The 16429-nt window shown below is 47.1% G+C and overlaps 1 non-coding gene across 1 annotated transcript; it reads left to right on the plus strand.

The window, feature by feature from the left end:
- Positions 1 to 13193: 13193 nt before the first annotated feature.
- On the plus strand, positions 13194 to 13265 carry TRNAC-ACA. The gene has a single exon. It is a non-coding gene; the product is annotated as a tRNA-Cys (tRNA).
- The last annotated feature ends 3164 nt before the right edge of the window (positions 13266 to 16429 follow it).

A 16429-nucleotide genomic window follows, 5' to 3' on the forward strand; every position in this document is an offset into this window, starting at 1 on the left:
GTGGGCAGCACTTACTTTTCCCAGCAATAGTTGGTGATGGAAGAAATTTTCACATAGTGAGTACAATGGCGTCATTCAAGCTTCAGCTCAGTTCAGTTCAGTTGCTCAGTCGTGTCCGACTCTTTGTGACCCCATGAATGGCAGCACACCAGGCCTCCCTGTCCATCACCAACTCCCGGAGTTCACTCAAACTCACGTCCATCGAGTCAGTGATGCCATCCAGCCATCTCATCCTCTGTCGTCCCCTTCTCCTCCTGCCCCCAATCCCTCCCAGCATCAGAGTCTCTTCCAATGAGTCAACTCTTCGCATGAGGTGGCCAAAGTACTGGAGTTTCAGCTTTAGCATCATTCCTTCCAAAGAAATCCCAGGGCTGATCTCCTTCAGAATGGACTGGTTGGATCTCCTTGCAGTCCAAGGGACTCTCAAGAGTCTTCTCCAACACCACAGTTCAAAAGCATCAATTCTTCGGCACTCAGCTTTCTTCACAATCCAACTCTCACATCCGTACATGACTACTGGAAAAACCATAGCCTTGACTAGACGGACCTTTGTTGGCAAAGTAATGTCTCTGCTTTTGAATATGCTATCTAGGTTGGTCATAACTTTCCTTCCAAGGAGTAAGTGTCTTTTAAATTCATGACTGCAATCAACATCTGCAGTGATTTTGGAGCCCAGAAAAATAAAGTCTGACACTGTTTCCACTGTTTCCCCATCTATTTCCCATGAAGTGATGGGACCAGATGCCATGATCTTCGTTTTCTGAATGTTGAGCTTTAAGCCAACTTTTTCACTCTCCTCTTTCACTTTCATCAAGAGGCTTTTTAGTTCCTCTTCACTTTCTGCCATAAGGGTGGTGTCATCTGCATATCTGAGGTTACTGATATTTCTCCCGGCAATCTTGATTCCAGCTTGTGCTTCTTCCAGCCCAGCGTTTCTCATGATGTACTCTGCATATAAGTTAAATAAGCAGGGTGACAGTATATAGCCCTGATGTACTCCTTTTCCTATTTGGAACCAGTCTGTTGTTCCATGTCCAGTTCTAACTGTTAGACATGATTTAATTTGAGCTTAGGCTAACCAAAATAGCCTGCTTCTGCTGCTAAGTCACTTCAGTCATGTCCGACTCTGTGTGACCCCACGGATGGCAGCCCACCGGGCTCCTCCGTCCCTGGGATTCTCCAGGCAAGAACACTGGAGTGGGTTGCCATTTCCTTCTCCAATGCATGCAAGTGAATAGTGAAAGTGAAGACGCTCAGTCGTATCCAACCCTCAGCGACCCCATGGACTGCAGCCTTCCAGGCTCCTCCATCCATGGGATTTTCCAGGCAAGAGTACTGGAGTGGGGTGCCATTGACCTGTCAAACATGCACTGTCCATCTGCTTTAAGGATTTTACATTTTAAAATTAAAATGGAGTAACTGTGGTTCGGGCATCCAAAATGGAGCTGGGTGGCCATTGTGGATGTGGTTTCAGGCACGTGGTTTCTGCATTACTCATAATTTGAATTTTCTGAACTGTATGAGTCTCAAGGACACCACCAACCATTCTTAAAGTAACTATCTGCTAGCTGCCAGTTGCAACCTTATGGTCTCAAGGTCCTCACTTGTTACTAAGCAACCATTTTGGACCCCAACCAACCCTGGCTTAACAAATACCCTTACTTCTTCCCAGCTCCAGTCCTAATTCTTGACAAACAATTTATGCAATTTTTGTGGGTTTTGTCTTTATAAGCCTCTCCCATTTTGTAGTCTGGCAGAACACAATACAAGTACTTATTGAATCTGTGTCTCCCAGACTATAGTCCTGAGTATAGCTCAAATAAAACTCCTTCCTATCCCTATTGCAGATTTTTAAAATGTTTTTAAAAATGCTTTTATTTTTAATAAAAATGTTTAAAATGTTTCCAGATTTAAACATGTTTCCATCAGCAGTAGCAACATGTACAGACTGTTGCCAGCCAGAGACACTCACCTGAGCTTACTGGGGGTCAGACACAGAGGTTTGGCTGACTGCCTACATGACTTGGGGCATATCTAGTAAGTCACTATCTTACTTCGGCCCCATTGTCAAGCCTGGTCACACCATATCACAGATTATGTCATGACGCTCTGAAATTTTCCCAGCCAAGTGTGGTTCATTGCTCTGCAATCGAAGTTCAAAGAGCCATAGCCTGTCTGACCCACACAGAAGCTGGAGCTCCCATATCTGTGTCTCAGTGGTTTCATTCAGAGACTTAACGGGGATTTCTGGCTTCACAAGGGCCGTGAACGTCAAACCTCGGGAATTCCTTCTAGACCAAAAGGACTTAAAGAGATACAAGCACATAATGAGAGAAATGCAAATTAAAACAACAGTGAGCTACCACTGCATACCTACCGGAAGGGCCAAACTCTGGAGCACAGCACCAAATCACTGAACATCAAATGCTGGTGAGGATGTGAAGTAATGGGAACTCTCATTCACTGCTGGTGAGAATGCAAAAAAAAAAAAAAGTAGAGCCACTTTGCTTTGTTTTTAAAATTATATTCATATACATTCCCTAATATAAAAGTAAACAACAGCAACAGTAAAAAAAAAAAAAAAAAAAAAAAAAACTAGTGTAATTCAAAGGATCGCTGACATTCAGATGAAAGTTGCCCACCACGAGGGCTATTGGCAGCTCCCTTAAATGCCTCTAAGGCAGGGCCCATCCTGGGCCCAGTGGGCTGCATTTTGACCCACTGAGGGGCTTTGCTTGGCTGTGTACAACAGTCTATTTAAAGAAATAGAAGCTCAAGGCCTTGGTGGGGGCAGGGCTGTACACATTCTCATTTGTGAGATATCTACTCACTCCTTATCATCTCATCCCAGCCACTTTCCAAAGGGTGGGATGAAGTCTATGAGCTAGGGAGCCAACTGGGTTTGCACTCTGACTGCGTGACTTGCTTGCTAGCTTTGGGGCTTTGGTAGGTCAGTTAACTACTCTATGTAAAATGAGGCTTATGATAACTCTAATAGAAGAACCACTTTGGAAGACAATTTGGTGGTTTCATACAAGATAAAACATGCTCATATCATATGATCCAGTAACTGGGCTTTTTTGGTATTTACCCGAAGAAGTTGAAAATGTATGTCCACACAAAAACTTGCACAGGGATGTTACAGCAGTCTCTTACACAGTTGCCAAAAGCAACCAAGATGTCTTTCAGTAGGTGAACAGATAAGCTGTGGTCCACCCAGGCAGGGCAATTTCATCCAGCACTAAAAAGAAATGAGCTATCAAGCCATGATGAGACATGAAGGCACCCCAGCTGCACATCACCATGTGAAATAAGTCAACCTACAAAAGCCACTTACTATGTGACACTCTGGAAAAAGCAAAATTATGAAGACAGTAAACGGATGGTTACCAGGAGTTAGGTAAGGAATGGAATGAATAATCAGAGCACAGAGGAACCTTTAGGGAAGTGGAAACACTCTGTAGGATATTACAATGATGAATACATGTCATTCATACATTTGTTCAAACCCAGTAGAATGTACAGGAGAAGGCAATGGCACCCTGCTCCAGTACTCTTGCCTGGAAAATCCCATGGATGGAGGAGCCTGGTAGGCTGCAGTCCATGGGGTTGCGAAGAGTCGGACACGACTGAGCGACTTCACTTTCACTTTTCACTTTCATGCATTGGAGAAGGACATGGCAACCCACTCCAGTGTTCTTGCCTGGAGAGTCCCAGGGACGGGGGAGCCTGGTGGGCTGCCGTCCATGGGGTCACACAGAGTCGGACACGACTGAAGTGACTTAGCAGCAGCAGCAGAATGTACAACACCAGGAGTAAACATGGGTAAACTATAGAGTTTGAATGATAACAATGTATCAACATAGTTTCATCATTTGTAACAAATGTACCACACTGGTTAGCGACAGGATACTAAGAAATCTTTGTACTCTATTTCCAACCTAAAACTTTTCTTAAAAGGAACAATGTTATACTTCCCTAGTGGTATGTGGATAAGAGTCTGCCTGCCAATGCAGGGGACACCAGTTCAACACTTCGTCTGGGAAGGTCCCACACACCATGGAGCAACAAAGCCCCTGTGCTGCAACTCCCGAAGCCCATGCGTCCGGAGCCTGGGCTCTGCACCTTGAGAAAGCCCACATGCAGCAACGAGACCCAGGAACCAAAGTAAATAAATAAATTTGATTTAAAAATAGAGTTAATTTTAAAAAAATGGAATTGGGAGCAGGGGACATACTCACTCACTCATGCTTTTATGATTTCCTTACCTTCCTTTGTGGGCATCTTTGTAAATGGATATAACACACAGGAATGCTCTCCTCCCTTCTCATTTTAACATAATCTTCTCCTCTCCTTTTCACCAAGATGAGTCAGCATGGCCACAGATTCTCCTTTTGCTGTGATCATTCTAGGGGTTCTGCGTTCCTTTTCCCTTTCCTGTGGTTGCCCCTGCAGGTCCCTGCATGGCACAGACAGAGCACCCTTGGTGGGGCAGGTTCTCCAGGGCAGACACAGCCCAGATGGAGATGCCAGCAGGGGCCCCCACCTGCTCCCTCCCAACATCTCTAATGCTCTGGAAAATGGAAAATCAACTTTATGAATACCCACACAGCATTCCCCAGGATTAGGGTCTATCCTCATCCCTTCTTCTCAAGACATCCTCACCCCTCCTCCATGTGTCCCCCATTTCATTCCCCATCAAGCAGAATAGAGACCAGAGGATGGAAAGGCTTCTCCACCAACTACCCCAAGGCCATACTACAATGATCTAGCACCTCCAGCCCCAACATCCACCCCAAGAAAAAGAAGAAGTTCACGAAAACTGGAAACCTAAAGCTTTAGCTTAAACAGTCATCACATATGGCTTTCTACTTTAAAACATGTCTGCTTGAAGGCAGCTGGTTTTGGTTAAAGGCACAGACCCTGGAGCCTCAGCACAGGGGTTTGAATCTTGCTCTTCAGCTTACCAGATGGGAGACCTCAGGCCAGGAGCTTCACTTCCATTTTCAGCTTGATTCCTCATGGCTTTAGTGTAATGAATCAATGTGTTTAATAGATATCAAGTTCTTTCATGAGGGACAGTCACACGGTAAGCACTATCTAGGGTAGCTATTATCTGTTGCTGTTGTTTTTCAGTCACTATGTCCAACTCTTTGCAACCCCATAGGCTATACACCAGGCTCCTCTGTCCTCCACTGTCTCCCAGAGTTTGCTCAATTCATGTCCATTAAGTTGGTGATGCTATCTAACCATTTCATCCTCTGCCACTCTCTTCTCCTTTTGCCTTCAATCTTTCCCAGCATCAGGGTCTTTTCCAATGAGTCAGCTCTTTGCATCAGGTGGCCTAAGTATTGGAGCTTCAGCTTCAGCATCAGTCCTTCCAATGAATATTCAGGGTTGGCTTCCTTTAGGATTGATTGGTTTGATCTCCTTGCTGTCCAGGGGACTCTCAAGTCTTCTCTAGCACCACAATTTGAAAGCATGAGTTTTTTGGTTTCTTTATGGACCAACTCTCACATCTGTATACATGACTACGGGAAAAACTATAGCTTTGACTATACAAACCTTTGTCAGCAAAGTGGTGTCTCTGCCTTTTAACACAGTCTAAGTTTGTCATAGCTTTCCTTTCAAGGAACAAGCGTCTTTTAATTTCATGGCTTCAGTCACCGTTCACTATTATTACTTTAATATAAAAAGTCTATTCAATTACTAGCTAGAACACTAAACTTCCACCACTCCATCTCTGTCCTCATCAAGTCTGAGCAGAACTGGTGATCTCTGAAGATGTGCTATGTTCTAGAACTCTCGATATTCAACACTAGTGATCCATGTCTTAAAGGATCCAAGTAGGAAAAAGTTGACTCCAGACCGACTCCAGCCGAAACCCCTGTAGCTGGCTGGTGCCAAATGGACGCACTGCTTCCTGCAGGGAGACTAGAACCACTGTGCCTGGCGTCAGAGCCCAGGCCAACCTTACTGAACCGTGGGTCTCCATCGCAGTATCTTACTACCGAGCACCCGCAGGGTAAATGTGACTTCTCTGATTATTAAAGGAACCTCCCCCCAAACCAGTATTTTGAAACATTTTTATACTTTAAGACAGTAAAACTACTGCTCAGGTGGGAAAAGTGCAATTTTGTGTTTTAATTTTTATTTTACGTTGGACGAGAGTTGATTTACAGTGCTGTGTTAGTTTCGGGTGTACATCAAAGGGATTCCACTGTGCATAGACATATAGCCATTCTTTTTCTAATTGCTTTCCCATTTAGGTAGCTGCAAAGTAGTGAGTGCAGTTCCCTGTGCTATACAGTAAGTCCTTGTTGGTTATCTATTTTACGTTCTTATTTAATTTTATTTTTACAATTTTAGCTGCACCGGGTCTTCACTGTGGTGCACAGGCTCTTTGTCACAGTGTGCAGGCTTCTCCGGCTGTGGTCCGTGGGCTCCAGAGAGCGGGGTTCTGTAGTTGTGGCATATGGGCTTACTCACCCTGTGGCATGTGGGATCCCTGGACCAGGGATCGAATCCACATCCCTTGCATTGAAAGGCAGATTCTTAACCACTGGACCACCAGGGAAGTCTCCTGGTTATCTATTTAAAACATAACAGTATACGTATGTCAATCCCAAGCTCCCAATTTATCCCTCCCCCAACCTCTCCCCTTTGGTATCCAGAAGATTGCTTTCTATGTCTGTGAGTCTGTTTCTGTTGTGTAAATAAGTTCATTTGTATCAATTTTTTTAGATTCCACATATAAGCCGTATGATACGATATGTGTCTTTCTCTGTCTGATTTACTTCACTTAGACTAATAATCTCCAAGTCCACCCATGTTATTACAAATGGCATTAGTTCATTCTAATGGCTGAATAATATTCCATTGTATATATGTACCACATCTTCTTTATTCATTCATCTGTCAGTGGACATTCAAATTGCTTCCGTGTCTTGGCTGCTGTAAATAGTGCTGCAATGAATATTGCAGGGCACGTGTCATCTCAAACCATGGTTTTCTCCAATTATATGCCCAGGAGTGGGATTGCTGGATCACGTGGTAACTCTATTTTTAATTTTTTAAGGAATCTCCATACTGTTCTCCAAAGTGGCTGTACCAATTTACATCCCTACCAACAGGGTAGGAGGATTCTGTAAAGGGGTTATTTCGTATGGAGGCCCCTTCTCAGACAGTTTTAGGAAACACAAAGAGTTGAGGACCTAGAAACCAATATACTTAAAACTACTCTTGTGCGCATACTTCTTGAAAAGTCTCTGGCTACCCACAAAGACAGATCTATCCCACCTTGAAGACTGACGTTACAGAGTACAATGCCTTGAAAGTGGTTGGCACTTGCTACATTTAAATTTATTTGTTCTGGAGAAGAAACAACGGGGGCAAAAGCAGGGAGACAAGCAAGCTTGAGGAACAGAAGACAGCCTGCTCTGGCTGAAGTTAGGGATGTAAATAAAGAGAATCCTAGGAAACGAGGCCAGAAAGGAAGGTTGGAGTGTGAGTACCAGGGCTTGAATGCCATGCTAAGGTGGTTGGGCTTCAGCTTTACTCGACAGTCACTGAAGAGTCTTGAGTAGAAGCAGCAGCTGTGAGATGATGGCAAGAACACTTTCTGGGAATCAGAAGACCTGGGTACAAATTGTGCCTCGGTCACTGTGTGACTTCAAGGAAGTCCTTCTGAGGTTTCGTGTCTTTGGTCAAGTTTCCCAGAAGCAGAGCCTCAGACAGACTGTGCCCATGACTTCTGGGGGAATGTGGGAAGCTGGGCGAAGAGGAAGTTGCCAAGCCAGACTGTGTCTCAGGTAAAGACCTTGGCCTGATCTGCAGGTGCTCGGGGTGTAACTCTGTGGCACAGTCCTCCCTGGGCAAGGGGTCAGGCTTGGCACTACGTGTGAGTTATCATCGTCCTGCAGGCCACCCGGGGGGGCACCCCGGTCAGCCAGCGCAGTCCCCAAAGGGTACAGGGGATGGATACTGCAGCGGGGGCGGGGCACTGGGCACTCAGGCAGCTGTGCGGTGTCTCCCGCAGCCGGGTTCTACTTCCTTCACACAGGCCTGATATATTGATGCTGCTGAAGTTTGTGTGGGAGCCACGAAACAGACATTCTGGGCTAGGAAGTCGCAAAGGCAGGGACAGAACCGTGTGACTGCATGGCTTCAGGGCACTAGTGTGCCTGAGCCAGGCTGTGTCAGCCTACAAGAGCTCCCGGCTAAATTTTCAGGGACCTTGCAATGTAGTTGTAAAACACGGTCGTTGCTGTTGTTGTCGTTTAGTCACTAAATCATGTTCAGCCTTGGCGACCCCATGGACTGTAGCCTGCCAGGCTGCTCTGTCCATGAGTGAAGGGAGTGAGTGAATTCACTCAGTCATGTCCGACTCTTTGCTACCCCATAAACTGTAGCCTACCAGGCTCCTCCATCCATGGGATTTTCCAGGCAAGAATACTGGAGTGGGTTGCCATTTCCTTCTCCAGAAGATCTTCTTGACCCAGGGATTGAACCCAGCTCTCCCACATTGTAGGCAGACGCTTTACCATCTGAGCCACCAGGGAAGTCCTAACAAGAATACTGAAGTGGGTTACCACATCCTTCTCCAGGGGAGCTTTCCTACCTAGGGACCAAACTTGTGTCTTCTGCATTGGCAGGCAGATTCCTTACCACTGAGCCACCAGGGTACCCCTAACACAGTCATGACTTAAAATTAAGTTACAGAAGCTCACAATTAAATAATTATATTGAAGACAAAAGTAATAAATAATGCAAGACATCATTTCTAATTATTCTACTACACTGTACTGTCATCTATGATCGTGAGGGTGTTCCTGTCTATTGTTTTGGTGTGCGGGACATAATATAATCCTGAGCTACTCTGTGCGTGCTTCCCATCTTCACATTCAGTGACCGGAGTTAACTGTGGTGGGAGAATTTACACCATACGAATCAGAAAACGCTACACATCAGGGCTTCTCTTTTTCCCCCAGTGAACCTATTGTTGTATATTTACCAGGACATCTGTGCTTCAGACAGACTCATTCTCGCCCTAACACACAAAAATATGCACACAATGGCCAAGTGACTGCCCAAGGAAGGTTCTCTCTGGGCAAGGGGATGGGCAGGTGAGAAGCTTTTGTTTGTTCTTGGATTTTTTACAGCTGGGTGTCATTGAGGGAAGAAACAGTATGTGGGGTTCTTCTCCCCTTCCTGGCCCCCTCAGTTCAGTTCAGTTGCTCAGTCATGTCCGACTCTTTGCGACCCCATGGACTGCATCACACCAGGCCTCCCTGTCCATCACTAACTCCCAGAGCTTGCTCAAACTCTTGTCTGTTGAGTTGGTGATGCCATCCAACCATCTCATCCTCTGTCATCCTCTTCTCCTCCCACCTTCAACCTTTCCCAGCATCAGGGTCTTTTCCAATGAGTCAGTTCTTCGCATCAGGTGCCAAAGTATTGGAGCTTCAGCTTCAGCATCAGTCCTTCCAGTGAACACCCAGGACTGATCTCCTTTAGGATGGACTGGTTGAGTCTCCTTATAGGATCTCCTTGGTCAAGGTACTTGATCTCTATGAAGCAGAAGGAGTTCATGGCCCCTGAAATTTTTTTAGGTGCTTTGAATCCAATTATGCCTAGTCATCCATTCATTTCAAATGCTCTCCTGTGTCTGAGAGGGTAGGTACCCTTTATTCCAGCCTCAGCTTCAACAAGGGAGTGAGTGATGGGGACTCAGGCTGATGCAGGTGCTCCTCAGCAGGAAGACGGCATTTCCCCAGCTCCTGACATTCAGAGTCGAAAGACTTAGTCCATCTGAAGCCTCAAGAGAGAGCAAGATGTAATTATTAAGGCGGCTTTATTTACAAAAGAATTATTATTTATTAGAGAAATTATTTTTGTAAATAGACTCTTAGAGGATTCTTAACAGGAATTCTGCACACAAAACTATAAAACTGTGATGAACCTTGGGTTTAAGGTTTAGAAGCACACACCAGCCCATCTGTCCAGACAGATCAGTACTCTCCTGGGTCCACCCACCCAGAGGAGGTGGGAGGCAGGAGGGCCACCCATCAAGGCCTGAGTCTACAGACACGACAACGTACTGATGCTTATTTAGAACAGAAACCTCCTCCTGCTGTCTTTCGGGGGCTCTGTGCTAATAAACCAGCACTAATAAGATAAACAAACAGGGGTGGCCAGCCCATAGGCCAGGCTCTCAGCTGCCCCCTCCTGGCTCCCAGCTCATGCCGATCCCGGCAGTCAGCAGGGATTGTGCTGAGGGCCAGTGGGCGGGAGAGCGCAGAGCAGAGAAGCCTGGGTTCTGGGTCTGCAGAGCGCAGGTGCAGACCGGAGGGTCTGGTCCAGTGCAGAAGGAGGCGTCCCGAACCATGTAGACTTCTGGTCCCTTTAGCAGAGTGTGATCACAGCCTGCAGAAGATGGGGAGGACCTGCAAGGTACAGGGATGGACAACCAAGAAACACAGACAGACAAGAAATTTTTGCATGTTTGCTATATGCAAGATGCAGCATCAGAAAGGTAATTTGGAGGTTGAAGGGTTGCAAAGGGTAAGACATTACCATGGTTTATGGAAAACAACAGGAAAGACCATTGGAAATCTTAAAATCTTACCTAGAATGTCAGTGGCTACCATGTAACAAACATCTTTTGTGGTTGCTGCATGTGGTTTATATATATATATAGAGAGAGAGAGAGAGAGAGAGCTGCTAAGTCTGCTAAGTTGCTTCAGTCATGTCCGACTCTGTGCGATCCCATAGACGGAAACCCACGAGGCTCCCCCATCCCTGGGATCCTCCAGGCAAGAACACTGGAGTGGGTTGCCATTTCCTTCTCCAATGCATGAAAGTGAAAAGTGAAAGTGAAGTCGATCAGTCGTGTCCGACTCTTCGCGACCCCATGGACTGCAGCCTACCAGGCTCCTCCATCCATGGGATTTTCCAGGCAAGAGTACTGGAGTGGGATGCCATCGCCTTCTCCGAGAGAGAGAGAGCACGAGCTATATTTCCATAGCCAGCATGTTTATTTCTGTCAAATATGTGTACTTCTCCAAGAAATAATTCTAATAAAGTAACATTCATTTCATACATAAGAAGGGAAGCAGACGGTTTTCAGGCTATGAAGACAGCCACGTCTATTTACATTTCTTTTCTTTGGTCTGCTCATTATTTATGTATTTGGCAATACCTAACCCTAATGTGTCTACTTCAGTTAGCCTGTATTTATTTATTAACAGGGCATTCTTTAAATGTTCCCATGCCTGCCTTAGACCATAAATGTCTGTGTGATTCCTTGACCAGCAGCCTGCACAGCGCCACCTACCGGGAGGTGCTTCATTCGTAGAAGCCTGCTCCGAACCACTGTGCGAGTCGTGCGCGGCACAGCTCCAGGTCCCGCCAGCGCTGTTCAATAGAACTTTCTTTAACGACAGAAAGGTTCTTCAGTCTTGGCTGAAATGTGGCTACTGTGACTGAATTGAATTTGTGGTTTTAATTAGTTTATTTTTTAAGAATTAATTTATTTTGTCTGCGCTGGGTCTTCGTCGCTGCGTGTGGGCTTTCTCTAGTTGCAGGGAGCAGGGCCGGGGGCTACGCTCTGGTCGAGGTGTGTGGGCTGCTCACCCGGGTGGCTCCTGTTGGGGAGCGCAGGCTCTCGGAAACGCAGGCTTCAGCGGTCGTGGCCCTCGGGACGGTTGCCCTGCGGTGGGCGGGATCTCCCCAGATCAGGGACAGAGCCCAGGTCCCCTGAATTGGCAGGCGGATTCTTAACCACTGGACCGCCAGGGAATTCCAACGAGTTAGATTAAACTGAAATAGCCACCTGTGGCTCGTGGCCCCACCACTGGGCAGTGTGGTCTATACTCGCAGCAGCTCTTTTATTCGTACATTCATTCAACTGTTGAATAAATATTTATGGAGCTTCAGCCACGAGCAGCACGCTGTGTTTGACTCTGTGGAGGCACAGAGAATAAAACCTCCCAACTGTCAGGAAACTTCCAGTCTAATTAGGGAGACACGTCTGTAAAGAAACGTGGTATCACAAGCTATGAAGAGAGCGTGTGACACGCGCACTGCTGCCCAGGTGAAGACAAAGGGAGAGGGGCCGGTTCTGGCAAAGGGAGAGGTTGTTTTTCCCCACCAGAGAGATGTTTAAGCAGGGTCTTAAAATAGGAGTCCACTGCCAAAATAAAGTGAGAGAGAGGTTTCGGGAAGAGGAATTGTTTAACATGCTTTAACCATTTGATTGTGGTGATACGGATGCTCTTGTGGTTAGCAGTGCCTGACCCCTCTCAGGATTATTTGTACAAGTGAATTTGCAAGACAGCTACAGAAGAAGAAGCTCTTTTGGCAATGATTTTCTAAATGCCAGGACTCCCTGCTGGAGAGGGATCTTATTCATTCCTGTTTGGGGACAGGATTATGCCTAGAAAATTAGTCCTTATAGGCCTCTGGAAAACCAAGCTTTCATATATTTAGAGAAAAAGAGTTTGAAGCTGGGCTGTCTTCTTGCTGCTGGCTGGCTGGAGGAGAGAGGAAAATGTAAATAGGTGTGGGCTTTTCACTGCAGTGGAGAACAGCTCCAAACAGCCTACTTTCTCCTGCACATTTATGCAGGTGAAATTTGCCCCAAATGATCACAGTGGGCAGCCTTTAAAGGGGGAAATATGCTTCGTGTACAAGCATGAACTGGAGTGGCTGCAACTCTTGCTCACAAATCAGGGACAGGGCTGCAACAAGGGCTGTTCCAGGGCCTCCCCTCCCCTCCGCCTGCCTCCTTGTTCCCTGCCAAGGTGCAAGACTGATCCCACACCTTGTAGAGGGTTCCACATCTGCGAGCTAACAACACGGACATTGTGTGCGCTTTTCAAGTGACCTCAAGGCCTCAGCCCTCCTGCCCTCAGCAGTAGATGATTTTTTTTTTTTTTAATTCCAAAGCAGGAAATGAGAAATCAGGTAGAAAGGTGCTCTCCAGCCTGGAACTAGACTGGAGCTTTCCTTTGGGGGCTGAGGGTAGGTAGTCAAGAATGCGCCAGATGCGAGGGCAATATGGGGGCTCGTGGAAAGGACCATGTGTGTCCCCAGGTAGGGGAAGGATCAGGACCCAGTCTCAGCTTTCTCCCTCCTTCCCTTAAATCTACATGCAAATCGAGGTTTAAACTCCCCTTCTGGCTTAGGGGACTTCCCTGGTGGCTCAGATGGTAAAGCATCTGCCTACAATGCAGGAGACCCAGGTTCAATCCCTGGGTCGGGAAGATCTCCTGGAGAAGGAAATGGCACCCCACTCCAGTATTCTTGCCTGGAAAATCCCATGGATGGAGGAGCCTGGTAGGCTACAGTCCATGGGGTTGCAAAGAGACACGACTGAGCGACTTCACTTCACTTCACTTCTGGCTTAGGGAGGGGAGGAAATCCTGAGGGAAAAGGAAGAGGGGGGTGAAGGTTTCTAGCTTCCTAGGGGACCTATGGAAAATGGGGTCCCTAGTGACGTCTCCATTGACTTTCTCTATGCCTGCCCCCGCCCCAACACCCCGCACTGCGAGGGGCACAGGCTCCTGGATCTTTCTAAAATCTTCAGTACTCTGTCTGAGCGCACAACTCAGCTTATTTGGCCACATCCTCACCCACCTCCCTGCCCCTTAGTGTGGCCATCACTCTGTTCCCCTTGCCCATCCACAGGAAGCTAGAATGTCTATCTTTCAGCACTGGTCATACAACGGGGCAGTGTGGGGAGTGCGGGGGACGTGGAGAGGGGGCACACTGGCATCTCTGAGACGTTTGCAGGACTCCAGATTCCACCGCTTACCATCTTCAGAGTTGGGGAGCAGTCCCCAGAGCCACCTGCACTTTGTCACCAGTTGCAAGCTTGGGCATCCCCCAAGACCACCCCAGATCCAATAATTTGTTGGGAGGGCTCACAGAACTCATTGGAAGCTAGTATACAGCTGGTTATGCTCTATCACAGTGAAAGGACTCAGAGTAAAGTAGACACAGGAAGAGGCGGAGCCCAGGAGAGCTCCACGTGCAGGGCTTCTGGACGTCCTCCCGAGGGGAGACGCGGGGACAGGGCTAAACCCCAGCAGGGATGTGTGATGGTGCGCACAGAGGACAGCCAGCCGGGGAGGCTCACCTGAGACTCAGTGTGAGAGTCTTTATTGAGGCTCAGTCACTTCCCCAGTGGCTCAGCTGGTAAAGAAAGCACCTGCAGTGCAGGAGACCTGGGTTCGATCCCTGGGTCAGGAAGATCTCTGGAGAAGGGCATGGCAATCCACTCCAGTATTCTTGGGCTTCCCTGGTGGCTCAGATGGTAAGGAATCTGGTTGCAATGCAGGAGACCTGGGTTTGATCCCTGGGTTGGAAAGAACCCCTGGAGGAGGGCATGGCAACCCACTCCAGTATTCTTGCCTGGAGAGTCCCCAAGGACAGCAGAGCCTGGCGGACTAGAGTTCATGGGGTTGCAGAGTCAGACATGACTAAGTGACTAAGCAACAGCAGCACTTAGACTTGGCTGACCCCCCTGTGGTTGACCTAAGTTTCCAGCCCTCTGGCGGTCATGCCCCAAACCCCCACCATAAACCACATTGTCAGCATAGACTGTCTAGTGAGGCTGAGCCCCTACAAGCAGAGAAAGACCCTCTTGTCATGCAGGACATCGCTGGACATCCCAGGGGTTTAGAGATGACCTCCCAGGAGCCAAGGGCAAAGGCTAAGCCTGTCTTTGGGCAAGCTTAATCCTTTACCTGGTTACCCAGGGGGTGCAGCAGTAAACAATTCTCTTGCCGATGCAGGAGACACAAGAGATGCAGGTTCAATCCCTGGGTAGGGAAGGTCCTCTGGGTAGGAAATGGCAACATACTCCAGTATTCTCCCATGGACAGAGGAGCCTGGTGGACTAAGGGGTCTCTAAGGGGCCTCAGAGTTGGACACAACCGAACATACACACACGCAATCCTTTACCACATCCCATCTGCATGGTGCTGCAGTTTACTAATCTCACTGGGCTTCTATTTCCTCATCAGTAAACTGAAGACAGTGATGCCAATCTCACTGGGTTTTTGTGAGGACTACATGATCTAACATATGGGAAGTTCAGTTCAGTTCAGTCGCTCAGTCATGTCCAACTCTTTGCAACCCCATGAACCACAGCATGCCAGGCCTCCCTGTCCATCACCAGCTTCCGGAGTCCATCCAAACCCATGTCCATTGAGTCAGTGATGCCATCCAACCATCTCATCCTCTGTCATCCCCTTCTCCTCCTGCCCTCAATCTTTCCCAGCATAAGGGTCTTTTCAAATGAGTCAGCTCTTCCAATCAGGTGGCCAAAGTATTGGAGTTTCAGCTTCAACATCAGTCCTTCCAATGAACACCCAGGACTGATCTTTAGGATGGACTGGTTGGACCTCCTTGCAGTCCAAGGGACTCTCAAGAGTCTTCTCCAACACCACAGTTCAGAAGCATCAGTTCTGCACTCAGCTTTCTTTATAGTCCAACTCTCACATCCATACATGACCACTGGAAAAACCATAGCCTTGACTAGACGGACCTTTGTTGACAAAGTGATGTCTCTGCTTTTTAATATGCTATCTAGGTTGGTCATAACTTTCCTTCCAAGGAGTAAGCGTCTTTTAATTTCATGGCTGCAATCACCATCTGCAGTGATTTTGGAGCCCAGAAAAATAAAGTCAGCCACTATTTCCACTGTTTCCCCATCTATTTGCCATGAAGTGGTGGGACCGGATGCCATGATCTTCATTTTCTGAATATTGAGCTTTAAGCCAACTTTTTCACTCTCCTCTTTCACTTTCAAGAGGCTCTTTAGTTCCTCTTCACTTTCTGCCTAAGGGTGGTGTCATCTGCATATCTGAGGTTATTGATATTTCTCCCAGCAATCTTGATTCCAGCTTGTGCTTCTTCCAGCCCAGCGTTTCTCATGATGTACTCTGCATAGAAGTTAAATAAGCAGGGTGACAAATATATAGCCCTGATGTACTCCTTTTCCTATTTGGAACCAGTCTGTTGCTCCATGTCCAGTTCTAACTGTTGCTTCCTGATCTGTGTACAGATTTCTCAAGAGGCAGGTCAGATGGTCTGGTATTCCCATCTCCTTCAGAATTTTCCACAGTTTATTGTGATCCACACAGTCAAAGGCTTTGGCATTGGCATTAGTCAGTAAGGGTCAATGGGAAGGGCATGGTACAAGAAAGTCTTCAACAAAAATTGGGTCCCTCCTGATTTCCTCCAAGTGCTCTGTACTCAAGCTTCTAAACTTGCCCAGGGATTCATTCCCTCTCTCTTCTCCCAACCTCTTATGCCAACTGGCTTTTATTTTTCTTCCAAAAAAGAATTATACTCTACATGCTATTATGCTACTCTTCTTTTAAAAAGATATGTGGGCCGCCGCTTCCCGAGCCCGCCGGCC

The sequence above is a fragment of the Bos indicus x Bos taurus genome, chromosome 16 (genome assembly GCF_003369695.1).
Source record: "Bos indicus x Bos taurus breed Angus x Brahman F1 hybrid chromosome 16, Bos_hybrid_MaternalHap_v2.0, whole genome shotgun sequence".
NCBI lineage: Eukaryota > Metazoa > Chordata > Mammalia > Artiodactyla > Bovidae > Bos > Bos indicus x Bos taurus.